This window comes from Eumetopias jubatus, unplaced genomic scaffold (assembly GCF_037043125.1).
Source record: "Eumetopias jubatus isolate StellerSeaLion01/CBP00866 unplaced genomic scaffold, mEumJub1_p1.0 scaffold_11, whole genome shotgun sequence".
NCBI classification, from domain to species: domain Eukaryota; kingdom Metazoa; phylum Chordata; class Mammalia; order Carnivora; family Otariidae; genus Eumetopias; species Eumetopias jubatus.
In genome coordinates this window covers 106,044,161-106,057,685 of record NW_028274817.1, presented here as the reverse complement: position 1 = coordinate 106,057,685, position 13,525 = coordinate 106,044,161, and the positions used below count along the sequence as shown (strand labels likewise).

At 38.5% G+C, this 13,525-nt stretch overlaps 1 pseudogene; it reads right to left on the bottom strand.

Annotated features, from left to right (window-relative positions):
- Positions 1 to 6,657: 6,657 nt before the first annotated feature.
- On the bottom strand, positions 6,658 to 6,836 carry LOC114223617 (NADH dehydrogenase [ubiquinone] 1 beta subcomplex subunit 1 pseudogene; annotated as a pseudogene).
- Positions 6,837 to 13,525: the final 6,689 nt, after the last annotated feature.

Sequence of the window (13,525 nt, the reverse complement as noted above, 5' to 3'; positions counted from 1 at the left end):
TTCTAATATATTATTAAGTGTTTGGTACCTTGTAAGTACAGATGGGGATGATAGTTGAATTTAAAAAAAAAGTCCAAGGATTATTTTAGTCACCCCTCTTTTTGACATTAGTTTACAATGACTAGGTGGACTGAAATAAATTTCTCTTCATTCATCTCAAATAATAGTGTCTCTGTGATACCTTCTGCCTTCTCTCAGAAAGGATGCCTCTATTCTTGGCATTGTGTTTTGTTCAGTTATATTTAGCTATTTAATACATTACAGGGAGTGTTGTGGCATAGAGGTTAAGAGCATGGGTTATGAAGCCAGAGTCTATGACTTGCTGGTTCTGTGAACTTCTGCAAGTTACTTCAATCTCTATGGGTTTCACTTCCCTCAGTTATCAAATGGAGATAATAATAGTCCCCGTCTCATTGAGTTTTTTATGAGGTTGACATGAGTTAATACACAGAAGCAAAGCATTTAGAAGAATGATTGACCTATAGTTATAGTAACTGCTTGATAAATTATCATTAGAGTTTCCCTCTTTGGCTGTAAGCTTTTTGAAGGCAAGGACTATATTTTGCTATTCCTTGACTATCAAGCTATTTTCATGGAGCATGCTGATTTTCAACATACGGTTGCTAATGTTATTACTGTTGTTACCATGATACAGTCTATGCAATCAACTTTTTGTTAAATTGAGCTGTTGCCATTCCCCTTTCTGTCCTTTAGAGAATGTTATAGGCATGCAGTAAAATCCACAGGGTAGAGAGAAACAAGGTAAATAAAGGAATTGGTGGGGGGGGGGGAGGAATTTTGGAAGGAATCTTAAAAATGAGCCAAATAATTTGTGAGCATTTGCTGAGAATAATTCATGAATCTTTATGTGAGGAAACAGCAGTGTCCACCTGAACAATCGCAGTATCTTCATAAATCTATTTTTTGGCATTGCTGCATTTAATTCCTGTCTAGTGTAGTGGGCAGGTAGTAGCTACTTTGCTATTAATTATGCTAACTTGAGTCAAATTTTATGGGGCCAGAAATTTATGAAAGAGTCTCAATATCCACCAACTCCCTCTTCCCACACCACAATGTTGGTATTCCTGCTCCTGGCCTGTCCTCATTACTATCCCTGGTGCTTGTTAACTTTAGTTCTGGGCTGGTCTTCCAGTTAATCTACCAGGGTAATTTCTTGCTGAAGCCAGCAAAATTCTTCAGTTGTCCTTTCTCTCTCCCTCTCCTGTTTGGACTAATTCAGTTTGTTCCCAATTTGTGCTCCATTTTATCTGTTATCTTTGCATAGGTTCCTCAATCTTCACCCAGTACGGACATCTTTGTCCATCAAGCTTTAAAGATGGTCCACAACCTTCTGTTTACTCTTAAGTGTCAGCAATTCTTTTTCTTTGTCCTTGGACTTCTTTATTAGAAAAATGTACTCGGGGCACCTGGATGGCTCAGTCGGTTAAGTGTCCGACTTTGGCTCAAGTCATGATCTTCGGATCATGAGATTGAGCCCCATGTTGGGCTCTGTGCTCAGCGGGGAGTCTGCTGGAGATGTTCTCCCTCTGCCCCTCCCCCTGCCCTCTGTTTCTCTCCCTCTCTCTCTCTCTCTAAAAATAAATAAATGTTTTAAAAAAAGAAAGAAAAATGTGTTCAGGCTCTTCCTGAAAATTGTAACAATCTGACCAATTAGGGGAATCCAGAGCCTCTAGAAAGCTGGCTGGTCAAGAATCCTAGAAATTCTATAGTCGATTTAACCCTACTACTGATTTTTCTTAAAATATATACATAATCCCTTGGGTTTATCATTCACTGGTTTTGTAAAAACACATCTTCCTACTCAGAATGCTAAACTTAGAAATGAGCTTTGAATAAACAGTGAGGTTCTAGGGCTCAGTTTATTTTCTTGTCAAGATCTTTAATAGCTCTTCCTTTTTTGTGCGAGTGCAGTTGACTATTATGATAAAATCCATCTAATTAGCTATCAATATTTGACAGTGTACTTTTTAGCAATGCCATTCATCCAACTCAACAGAGCAGTCATTTCAATCAAGGAAACCACACCAGCCATTCAAATGAGAGAATACTGCCAGAGCTGGATTTCATCTTAATGGGCTCGATAAAGAAAATAAAACTTGAGGGTTTCTATTAGCCAATATATCTCATTAATATTGTGACTGAGACTGTCAGTATCCATTCTCCTAGCCATCAGTGTTTACAACTGATTCTGAATAGATAAAACAAAATGGAAAACAGGCTTTATATATGTTGTTTTTCATCTAGCAAGATGTAGATTTATTTTATTTACATCAAATGCACGTCAAACACAGCCTCATAAATGTCACTGACCTTTTCTTCTTTTTCTCTTTTCATATAGGCAATCACAGCTCTGTTATTTAATTTCTGGGAAACTGAGCACAGCACTTCTGAGTCTTATTTTCTCATTCTTTGCCAAGTAGGAATAATGACATCAGGTGTTTGATGGGTAACAACCATAGTATTTCTAAAGCTTACAACAATATACATTTACTTTGGATTATATGTCAGCAGGTCAGCTGGGATGAAGCTGATCTAGGCTGGGCTCAGCTGGGCTTGTGTTGGGTCCAGGTCTGCTCCACATGTTTGTAATCCTTCTGAGATGAGTTTCTTAGGTTCTTCTCCTGGCGATGGCAAAAAGCTTACTTTTGCAAGCACATTTCAAGTCTTTGGTTTTCTCATGTCTGCCAGTATCCTACTGACCAAAACAAGTCATGAGCTCATTATCAGTGGTGTGAAGAAATGTTCCTTCTGGGATGTGAGATGGGATAGGACGTGAAGACTTTCTGAACAAAAATTTACCATACTACCTCACATGATGATTAGGACGGTTCTGTGAAATTATGTATATGAGAGTTCTTTGTTAATTGTTGGGCACCATGTAACTATGATGTTTCTACATTATTTGTCATTGTAAATTCTAGCAAGATTCCTTTCGATAGGGAACTATCCATTTCATAACTTTCTACCAAGAAAGGCCATATACAACACTTGTTAGCAGCTGTTGACTTAAAATACGGAGGTATCCTGGCACATGATTAGAGTGGGAGGCTAAAAATCAGGAGTATCTATTACAGTCTGGGATGTTTAAACTACTTCTTGGCTTACCATAAGACTTTAAATTCAAGGAGAAAGGAAGCCAAGGAAAGAGGATTACGCTTGAACAGTCTTCATGATAAAATAGTAGTAATTAGTTTGAGCAAAATCCCCGATAGTTTTTTTTCACACTTTGCAGGAAACCAAATGGCAGGCAGATAAAACAAATTACTTTACTGGGGTAATTAGCAAGTGATTATAAGGTTTTGCCTATGTTCTCCCAAGAGTACAAAGATCATGCCCTGTTTTTCGAAGAACTTTATGTTGCTTAGTACCTAATCCATCTAAACTCAACTGCAAAATCTGATAGCAACCTTGCCGCAAGCACTGAGCTCTGCGGACTACCTGGGAGACAACAGCAATGCTCATTTAATGGTGAGCAGGAGGAGGGAAGATGCAGCACAGTGTTTTCCTTTTATTTTCTTCTGAACTTGTTTTGCCACCTTTGTTATCCCCCTCTTTGCATTTTTCTTGCTGCAGGTATCACACAACTCCTAAGAATTCAGTTGTACGTGTTTCTGAACCAAGGTCTAGGATTGTGAACTAAAATATGGTATCTTTAAGTCCAGAGCATTTTCAGAACAATAACATCATTGAAAGAGAATCATCCTCTTGATAGAGGTCATAGAAAATTCAAATTAATTCCTAATCAAAGATGACTCAGGAAAACAGATAGTTCACATAATGTTTTGATTGAAGGACACGGAGACCTTCAGGATAATGTTGCTGCCAACTGACAAAAAATAAGGCATCTCTCTATACTAAAAGTGGGCAAAGATAGCAGAGCAATTCAGGGTTCTCTTTGGATGTAGAGGTTACAGGACCTGGCCACATCAAACGTGGCAAGCCACTAAGACAGTCACATTTACGTATTGATGATAAATAGCATTAAAATAAATTCCTAATTCACATATTTGCTGTAAAGGAAAATAGACACATAAAATTTTATATTTTGATGGGATTCAATGTTCTCTCTTTTTCATGTATAAAATTGTGAAGATTGTGTCTTGACTAGATTTTCTAATTCTCAGTCATGGGACTTTTTTTCAGTAGAATGAGTTGAGCAAGTCTTCCTAAGTACTTACCATGTTTTCATTTTTATAGGCAGTCATATTTTAGAAATATTTTTAAGTTAGGCTATTTGCAGATACAAAGTTTGTTTTCATTTCATCCCGATTCTTAAATGTTTTGGATTATAGACATGCTGATTCAGTAAGAACCAGAAGGATTGGACTCCCAACATTTGGGAACCATTCATAGGAGAAGAAATGCCCAACAGGAATGTAGAGCACTGTATATGCTTGATGTGACATTTCATGGAGTGGGTGTGGAAACAGAACATTAGTCCCTGTCACCTAGACACAATTTAGTTTAGGGCTTAAGACCTGAGTTTAAGTTAGAGCTCTGCCACTTTGTGTTTTTTGGGTTTTGTTAACTACTTGGGCAAGTTATTTGATCTTACTAAGACACAGATTTTTCATTTACATAATGGAGCTAATGATACTACCCACATCATGAAGCTGATGTAAGCATCAGATGAGCTATTGTACAATATATTATGCAGAGTTGGTATACAATGAAATTTATTAGTAGTAGGTGACAGTAAGATGAATAGGCATATACTGTGCAGATAGATCGCATGGTATGGTGATAGGGGAAAGAGAGGCTAAGAATCTTAAAAAAAAAAAAAAACAGAAAAAAAAGTAAACCCTTGGACGTATGACTGATAGGGTACTAGAAACAGAAACAGTATCATCCTAGCCAAATAAAGAGGTGCATGTTGATTATTTCTCCCTTCTAAAAGTTGGAGTTGGGATTGAATTCTTCAGTCATGAAAGTGACTTGGTTATGTATTGATGGTAAATCCATGAGTCCTACTGTAAAACATTAAAATTCAGTTCTGTTCTTTTTTATTTATCTGAAGACTCGGGTATATTGATAATAGGTCCTAATATTCCACACTTTTCTGTATCCATGCGCTATGGTTGACTGTCCACCCATGCTGACTCAGGGTGTGGTCTTGGGGATGGCTAGTTAGGATGGCCTTGGCTAACATAATTAGGCTTTCTTCCATGCTTTTCTTGAATTACCCCAACAGTCTAGCCTAGGCACACTCTCATAGGGGAGGCTGGGGTCCAAAATGGAAGGAGAAAGGCATACTGCCTTTTCAAGTCTTGGTTTATATCAAACTTGTTATTTTTCTCATTGGCAGCTCTTTTTTTTTTTTTTTTTTTTTTTTGCCATAGTAGTTTCCTGGAAAATTACATAATCTTTAGAAAACCAATTGTATTTCCCCATGGAAGCAATGCTACATTTAGCAGGGATGCTTCTGACTTTTCATCTTCTACTTGATGTTTAGCATTAATGGTTCTAGATAGTTATCTAGAACCTGTTTCCCCTGGATCCCCCGTTAAACATGATGAAATAGGCCCTTTGCAATCTGACACTATCCTATTTCACCAATTTTGTCTGTCATTACTAAGTTTACGCTGTATGTTCTAGCCGCATATCTTGACAACAATTTCCTGAGTGTGCAGTGCTCTTTCGTACCTTTTTGCCTATGCACGTACTGTTTCATTTATTCAGAAGACTACTCCTGCTCCAAACTCCAACTTAAAGGTTCTCTCCCGCGATCCCAAGAAAAGCTGGTCTATAATAATTGCTCCAGGTATTTGTGGTATTTATTATAATGGTCTAAATGCAAATAACTATGTCTGTCTCCAAAATTAGTGTGCATCTGTGAAGCCCTGATGAGTTTCTTAATCACCATTTTGTTTTCTTTCATCCCAAATGGCAAGCACAATGCCTCGTGTTGAGAATATATTTGTTAAAATGTGTTTCAGCACTAAAAGAATAAATGAATAATGGCATTGTGTTTTAAAAGCTGAGATACAAGAATCATAAGCCTCTAATCAATGAAATTGGAAAGATTTAGAACCAAAAGAAACATTAAAGGTTGTTTCAGTGATCATTATTTTACAGATGAGGAATCAGTTGTTTCATGTTCTATATTTAAATGGATTCAGTGTTCACCATTAGAATTTCCTGCCATGGCTTGTTTAATTCCTTTCTTGATGACTGAAATTTAAGCCTCGAAGCTACTATTTTCAGAATCAAGCAAGTTCGATACATAAGTGCTTTAAGTGGTAGAATATTATTAGATTACATTTTATTTTTTCCCATCAAAACCCTGGAAACATTATTCTGCTGTCTCCTGGCAGTTGGGTCTCTCCTATTTGTAGATGATTTGCTGTCACTACTGAATGCCTGTAGGGTTCTTTTCTTACCCTTGAATTTCATCAGGCTATGTCTTCATGTTGATTATTTTTATAATCGTTTTCCAGAGTACATTTTGTTGCTGATTTATAGATTTGAGACTTTATTTTTTTGTGTTTTTTTTACTCAATTATTTATTTTTAAGCTAAGTGTGCCTATTACTTGAAAAGTGGAAGATTACTTTAGCATAAAAAGAATCCCTTCAAATTAAATAATGTGTTTTTATTGCTCTCCTAATGTTTAAAATGTGAACATTTTGTAATTCAGTCACAGCCTGTAAGTCCAGGTGGCTTCTTCCTTGGGTCTCAGTTCCCTTTTAGACATATTCTTGTTCCAGAAGGCAGTTAGATTTTCATCATTCTTTCTGTCTAAATAACATCCAAGCACACATCCCACAGGCACAAGTGTATGTGTCCATCGGTCACAATCTGAATTATGTTCATCATGAATGCTGAGGCCTTAGTGCCAAAAATGACTGAGACTTTAATTGGAGAATGTTTTTCTATTTGTTGACTGTGCTCTCTTTTTGGTACAGTTATTATCCTCACCATCACTTGGATGCTGATTAATTGGGTTTCCTTCACTTTTCTTCCTTCAGCGCTTTATTCATTTACCTTTTCTTTTGGACCTTTCTTTAGTTTCTTAGGCCTCTTCTCCACATTGTTGACTTTTCCTCAGCAGGGTGGATTTTACCTCTCACTGTTTTTATTTTGAACTAGCTTTAGTATTGTGTCTTCAGTTCTTTTCCTTAGTTTTGCCAAATCACTTTTCATCTCCTGTTTTATTTATAAATTTGAGCTATTTCTTCCAATAGACCATATTCCTTTACTTTCTTTGAGATTATAAAGATGCTGGTGTAAACTTGCCTTTGATTTCTTGGCGGTAATGCATCTGAAGTACATCTTTCACTTGTGTTGCTTGTTATGTGAACTTCCTGCATGTTTTCGTACTGTCCATGCAGAAGGGCCCATTTGACCTTCCTCCTTCTTTCTTATCTGTGGGTGGGATTTGATTGCCAGGACTTAGCGAATGAAAATGCAAGACTTCCAGTTAAACTTGAATTTTAAATAGACAACGAATATATTTTTAATATTACAAATATGTGCCATGCAATATTTGGGACATACTTAAATTAGAATATTACTGTAATTCTGAAGGGTGTTATCTGCTTGTGTCTCTGGCTTTGGAAGTACATCTCTCCTTAGAGAGCTCAGAAGCAGTATGAGAGATCAACATGCACTGAAATGGAGCCTCTGAGCTCACAAGTCTTTTCTTCAGTATTTATTCATCTTGGTTTATAAGCATTTGCTGCAGAAGCAATTGGTGTTTTTCCTTTACTTCTGGCCTCCCTTGTTTTGATTTAGACTTTGGGGCAAAAATAATAAACAAAGCAGAGTTGTGCAATCACTTCATCAGACCTACCTCCCCTAGCATTTTGTCACTTGCAACTGGACCCCCAGTTCCCCCACAGCCCACCTATATCCAGTCTTTGTCGATTCAAGTAGAGGGGTCTTATCTTAGTCTCTCAAGATCCCATAACTTCTCAGATGCTTTCACATTGCTCCCAAGCTGGACAAGTGAGCTTTGGCTTTCAGCATCCTTCTTAATCAAAGTCCACAGTTCACTGAATTCTCAGAGATACTGTTTACAAACTGTAGGATGGGGTTTTTGCTATTTCCTATAAGTTTATTTCTTAGGTAGATGGTATGTTAAAATTTGCTGTTTTTTTTTTTTTTTTTTTTTTTTAAGATTTATTTTGAGAGAAGAGTACAGCGGTGGGAGGGGCAGAGGGAGAGGGAAAGAATCCCAATCAGATTTCCCACTGGTGGGGCTCGATCTCTCTACCCTTAGATGATGACCTGAGCTGAAACTAAGAGTCCAATGCTTAACAGACTGAGCCACCCAGGCATCCCTGTTTTGGGGTTTTCAAAGAGAGGTGTAGAATAAACATGCTGTTACTATACTATCTTCTATTAGAAGTTTTTGGGATGGGTTCTTAAGATGGGTTTTGCTATCTCCAGTCATAATCACCAAATATTTATTGAGGATTTACCATATGACAGTCCCTAAATGAATCATTTTGTGTGGCTTTATACAAAACCACCCGGTTATTCCCGTCAATTTATAGGTAAGGAAACAGCTGGGAGAGTTTAGGTGACTTGTCTAAGATGACACAGACACAGGATTTAAATCTGGTTCTAGAATGAGTTCATAACTACTATGGCACTCAACCTCCAACTCAGATCAGGGCCACTACCAAAGAGGAAAATGTCTTAGGTTCCAGAATCATCAGTGTTGAGGCATTCAGTTGGTTAAAATATAGACGAATGGAGATAAGGGCCATATACTCAGGTAAGCTGGTGGTTATATATTTGGTCAAGTGGTTGGTGGAAACCTGTTCTGGGTGGGGCACGGGAGCCAGGAGAACCACTGTATTTGACTGCCTTATATCTCTGTCCTGTCCTTCACTCAAAGGCACTGGCCTCTAGGGATCTCTAAAACTCTCCCTTCATACATTTTCTGTGTTATCTTTGATCAAAAGAATTATCACGAGCTCTGCAGAACCTGAAGCTCCAGACTTGTGGGGATCCAGCTGAGGAATCCTAAAAAGATGGGAAGTTCATTGTGAAAATTCAATATTTATGTAGCAACCTTGTGGAATTGACTCAAACACTGTATGAATTATGTCTTACTACTCTGCAATAGTAATGAGTATTAGAGATCTTTGCATAACACCTAGGACATGCTGGAATAAAGACAAATTAGGAAAAAAGCAGATTGTGACCTACTTTGTGTGTACTTCACTGGGAAAAGGTCAAAAACTCTATCCTGTGCCAATTTTGTACTCAACCTTTCTGCAAACCCTTTCGAAAGAGATTAGGTTCTTATTACTTTATTACTGCCATAAAACGTGCCGCCAGAACTCTGGAATGAAAGAGCTGCTGCTACAGAAGCTGTAATAGGAGAAGCCATAACTTAAGTGTGGGCTTGAAAATTGCCATAAAGGCAACCTTTTTAAGAGAAACTGCCTTCTAATTTCTCACAGCCAAATACGAACCACCAGATATAAAAAGTCTTGGATACTTTTGGATACTTGGATACAGAAAGACTGCTTTCTGGAGTGACCCACACAGTATTTTTGCTTCAAAGCCATTCTGTAATTTTTACAAGATAAAGCAGGGCACCAGTAATTGGATTAATGGTTCTTTAATGTAACTAGTAGTTAACCAGTGAATACTAGGTAAATACATGATTTCTGCAGGGAGCGTTATTTTTGAGTTTCGCCTTTGGGCATCAAAACCCTTTAAATCCTCTTCTTCTCTCTTTTGCTTCTCTCGCGTGTCCCCATCTCATTCATTTTAGAATAGACTCGCCCATCCCTAGGGGCTGATGTGATGGAAGAGGCACATGCATTTTTTTGGTCCGTCCTTTACCAAGGTCCTAAACTGTTCTTATAAGTCAGCACAGTGCAGCTGCAGGCACGAGACCATCTTCAGGGAGAGAAGGTCACAGTCAGGGTGACCGTTCTGAATTTTCATAGTAGACCAGAGGTATTTTTGTGATGTGACCTACTGACACTCTCCAACAGGCATTGCCTTTGTAAGCTAGAAAGACTTACACATTTGTACATGCCGGAGTTGTCTTCAAAAGCTGCAAAATAAATGACGGAAGAGATTTTGTTTTTGCATGAGTCTGGGAGACCTTGTCTTAGTTGATCTGAAAGGAGCTATACAAAAGCCAATATTGCATTTTAATGTAATACCTCCCATAATGGTATTGGTACCAATGCAAATTGGAGAGAAACCCTAGATTGAAGATACCTAAATCCACGAATACCAAAAATACTGCTAAGAATTTTTAAGGGAGATATTTTTACCTTGCCATTCCCACCGTCTCCATCCTCCTAAGTAATCGCTCTCCGTTGAATTACTTTATTCAGTTTACTAATGCTTTCCTGAGCACTTCTTGATTTGTTCCTCACAGCAGTTTTTAGCACACAGAAAGGGCAGGTATGGCGAGTTCATTTTACTCGTGTGGCAATGGAATCTCCAAGAAGTTAAGTAGACCAGAAAGTAAATGGCAGAAAGCAGGAACCTAGAGCTTCTGGAACGTACACTGGCATAGACTAGAAACAGAGGGTCGCTTGGCTGAGCAACACCCAGCACCAAGTGACGGTCTTGTTCTGATGGTCACCATGGCTGGTAGCCCTTGAGTCTTTGGCCTCTGCCACTGCTTCCCTCGCTAAGGTGTACAACAGGGGCCTCTGTGTTCGATAAAGGACGTCAGCTGCTCATTCAAACTGAAGAGATGTCTGCTGTGATGAGAATTCAGAAAAGCATTTGATCAGAGGCTTAAAACACACACACACACACACACACAAAATAGCATAAGCCCCAGGACAAATGATTTCACATCTCACTTGGTTCTTGTGGCTAATGGGCTAGCTGACAACTGAACCCACTCCCGAATGTTGTCAGGCCAGGAGCTGCAGGTGCTCTTTTCATCCTCACGGGGGTGCCTTGATCCCTGTGGGTGGCATTCACCCATGTGTTGCCTGGTCCAGATGGGATGGTTTATGCCAGTATTTAAACCCTAAACTTACCTTCCCACCAGAGGTTTTGGAAACCATATGGACCAGTTAACTGCTCACTTAACTGTCCTCCCGCATGTTATTACTTGTACTTGTGTGCTTTTGCCAAAGTCCCTTTCCCGCCAGAGTTTATTTATACCTTCTTCCCTCTGCCTTCAGTTTTATCGAGAGGCAATTGACAAATAATATTGTGTATGTTTTTAGGTGTACAGCATGGTGATTTGATACACATGTATGTTGTGAAATAATCACCACAACAAAGTTGTCCTGTCCGTCACCTTGCATAATTACCAATACGTGTGTGTATATGTGGTGAGAACATTTAAGATCTACTCTTCCTGCTATCCAAATATTCTTTTATCTTGTCACTGCGCTTGAAGTTCGAGTTTTTGATGGAAATCTTTTCAGTCCAGCTCTAGCTCCCAGCTAGTCTTTTATTTCCCTTAATCCTTATAGCATTTCATGGAAACGTCATAGTTTAATAATTGATATCGTCACTCTTGGTATCCTGTTTAGTTGCATCCTTCTCTTAAGGTATGACGGCTGTTCTTTCCTACCAAATGGGAAACTCCTCAAAGACAGGTGCTTGGACTTTGCTGGTCTCAGGAGTCCTGTGGAATCCCAAGTTGGGTAATTTTGAAGGAGTTTCATAAAGGACTATTTATAAACATGTGGAGAAGGTAGAAGGAAACCATGAGGCAGTATCATGGTTAGCAACAGTGTTATCTACTCTAGGTCCAAAATAGTGAGTGAATGGAGTGGTTTCTGAATCCCAGAGGCAGAGCTGTGTGGAGATGGCCACCTGATCAGAGTTGTGTGCAGTGAGCCTGCAGGAACTAAATACTCTCACCATACCACCTCTTGCTGATGCTTTTTATTGGCCAAACACATCCAGAAGTGAACCCATTGGTGTGATTGATGCATATCACCTTTCCAGGGCACAGAGGAGAAATGCAAAATGGTGAAGAGTGGATCTGGAGGGGTGATAACAAGTGATAACCAGCACAGGCATCCTAACATTGATGACGCTGGTCTTGCATCTCTCAAGTTCCTAACAGGTTTTGGAGAGCTGACTGACAATTTTTAAAACCGCAGCAGTGGGCCCCATAAACACCAAGCATCGAGTATCACTCACCAAAGAAGATCTTTGTGGATTTTTCCACACATAGTCCACTCAACAGTACTTTGATTATTTGTTGAAATTCTTGGTTACAGCTAACCAAGTATAGCACCATCATTAAAAACATCATTAAAGAATGCCGGGAAAAAAAACTCTTGCGTATGTAGCAGTGACTTGATAAGTGGGTGCCATGTGGCAAGCTCTGACGAGGATGATTCACTATTGCATCTAAAATCAGTTTTATATCTTCTTGAATTGCAATTATTCCTTTTGGAAAGGCCTCCTTTGGTTTGGAAATTTTGCTTGTCTCCAGAAAAAAGTTTTGTTTTCATATTCCATCATTTAAATTTCAATTAATGCCACTAAGCCCCCTCAAAAAGACTTCTTTCAGTGGTCTAGCTCGTTGCTTACTTGGGGCAAAATGTATCAGGGCAGGTCTCAGGCTTCTAAGGTAGCAAAATCAAGAAGACATTTTCTGTTAAGGTTCAGATGGAATTGATTTGGATAAAAGTCTGTTGAGATATATAATCCTAAAGGAAACAATTTTCAGCTGGTGAAAAACTTGGGCTTGAAAGATTTTACAACACTGTGGGTCAATGTCAGAAAGACATCTGAACAAATGCTGTTGAACATCAAAGTCATTGGAAGCGTCAACTGCTTTGAGAGAATATAAAGAAAACTTGATGAATTTATTCTGAGCTGAGGTAAAAGGAAAACTCTGCTAGAGATAAGGAAAGAAGGGGGAAAAAGTTGTGTGGTCCTAAAACACACTTTTTGACCCCACAATGCTAAAGCTCATTGAAAAATTCCCAGATTATTAAAGCTAAAAGATGTATTAAATTCCAGGTTGAGTAATGCACTATGAATGTTATTTACTTACAGACATATCAGTGTTACTTATACTTTTGATCATTTTAATTTAATAGGTGAATTTCTATTCCTTGGCAGGGAGTTGGCAAACGAGAGAATTATACAGAGATACCAGAAGGAGAACTTGTAGAGATCATCATTGATAAGGTAACGCTGATTTAAATATTTATTGATTTTAACAAATGATTATTTTGAAATTACTTGCAGTCATTGAATACATGCATGAGAAGAGGGAGAAGTGCCAGTTTTTTTTTTTTTTGTTTTGTTTTTTGGGTTTTTTTTGTTAGGAGCTGGCTTTGTTCTTTCATCTTTTATCAAGCAAGTCCTATCTTCTGTCTCTGTGCAACCTGGTTTCAGGTCTCTTTCTTCTAGGGACTTAGAGGTGCCATAGAAACGAGACAGATGTGTAAATGAAAACTGTTGAATTGCAAACGTCGGCCTCCTGTTTAAGAAAGGGCTCACGTCTCAACCTTCAGGCTATTCCACATCTATTCCTGCAGCAAATGTTTGTCAAGTGTCGACTATGTACCAGTTGATGAGCACTGGGGGGAGAG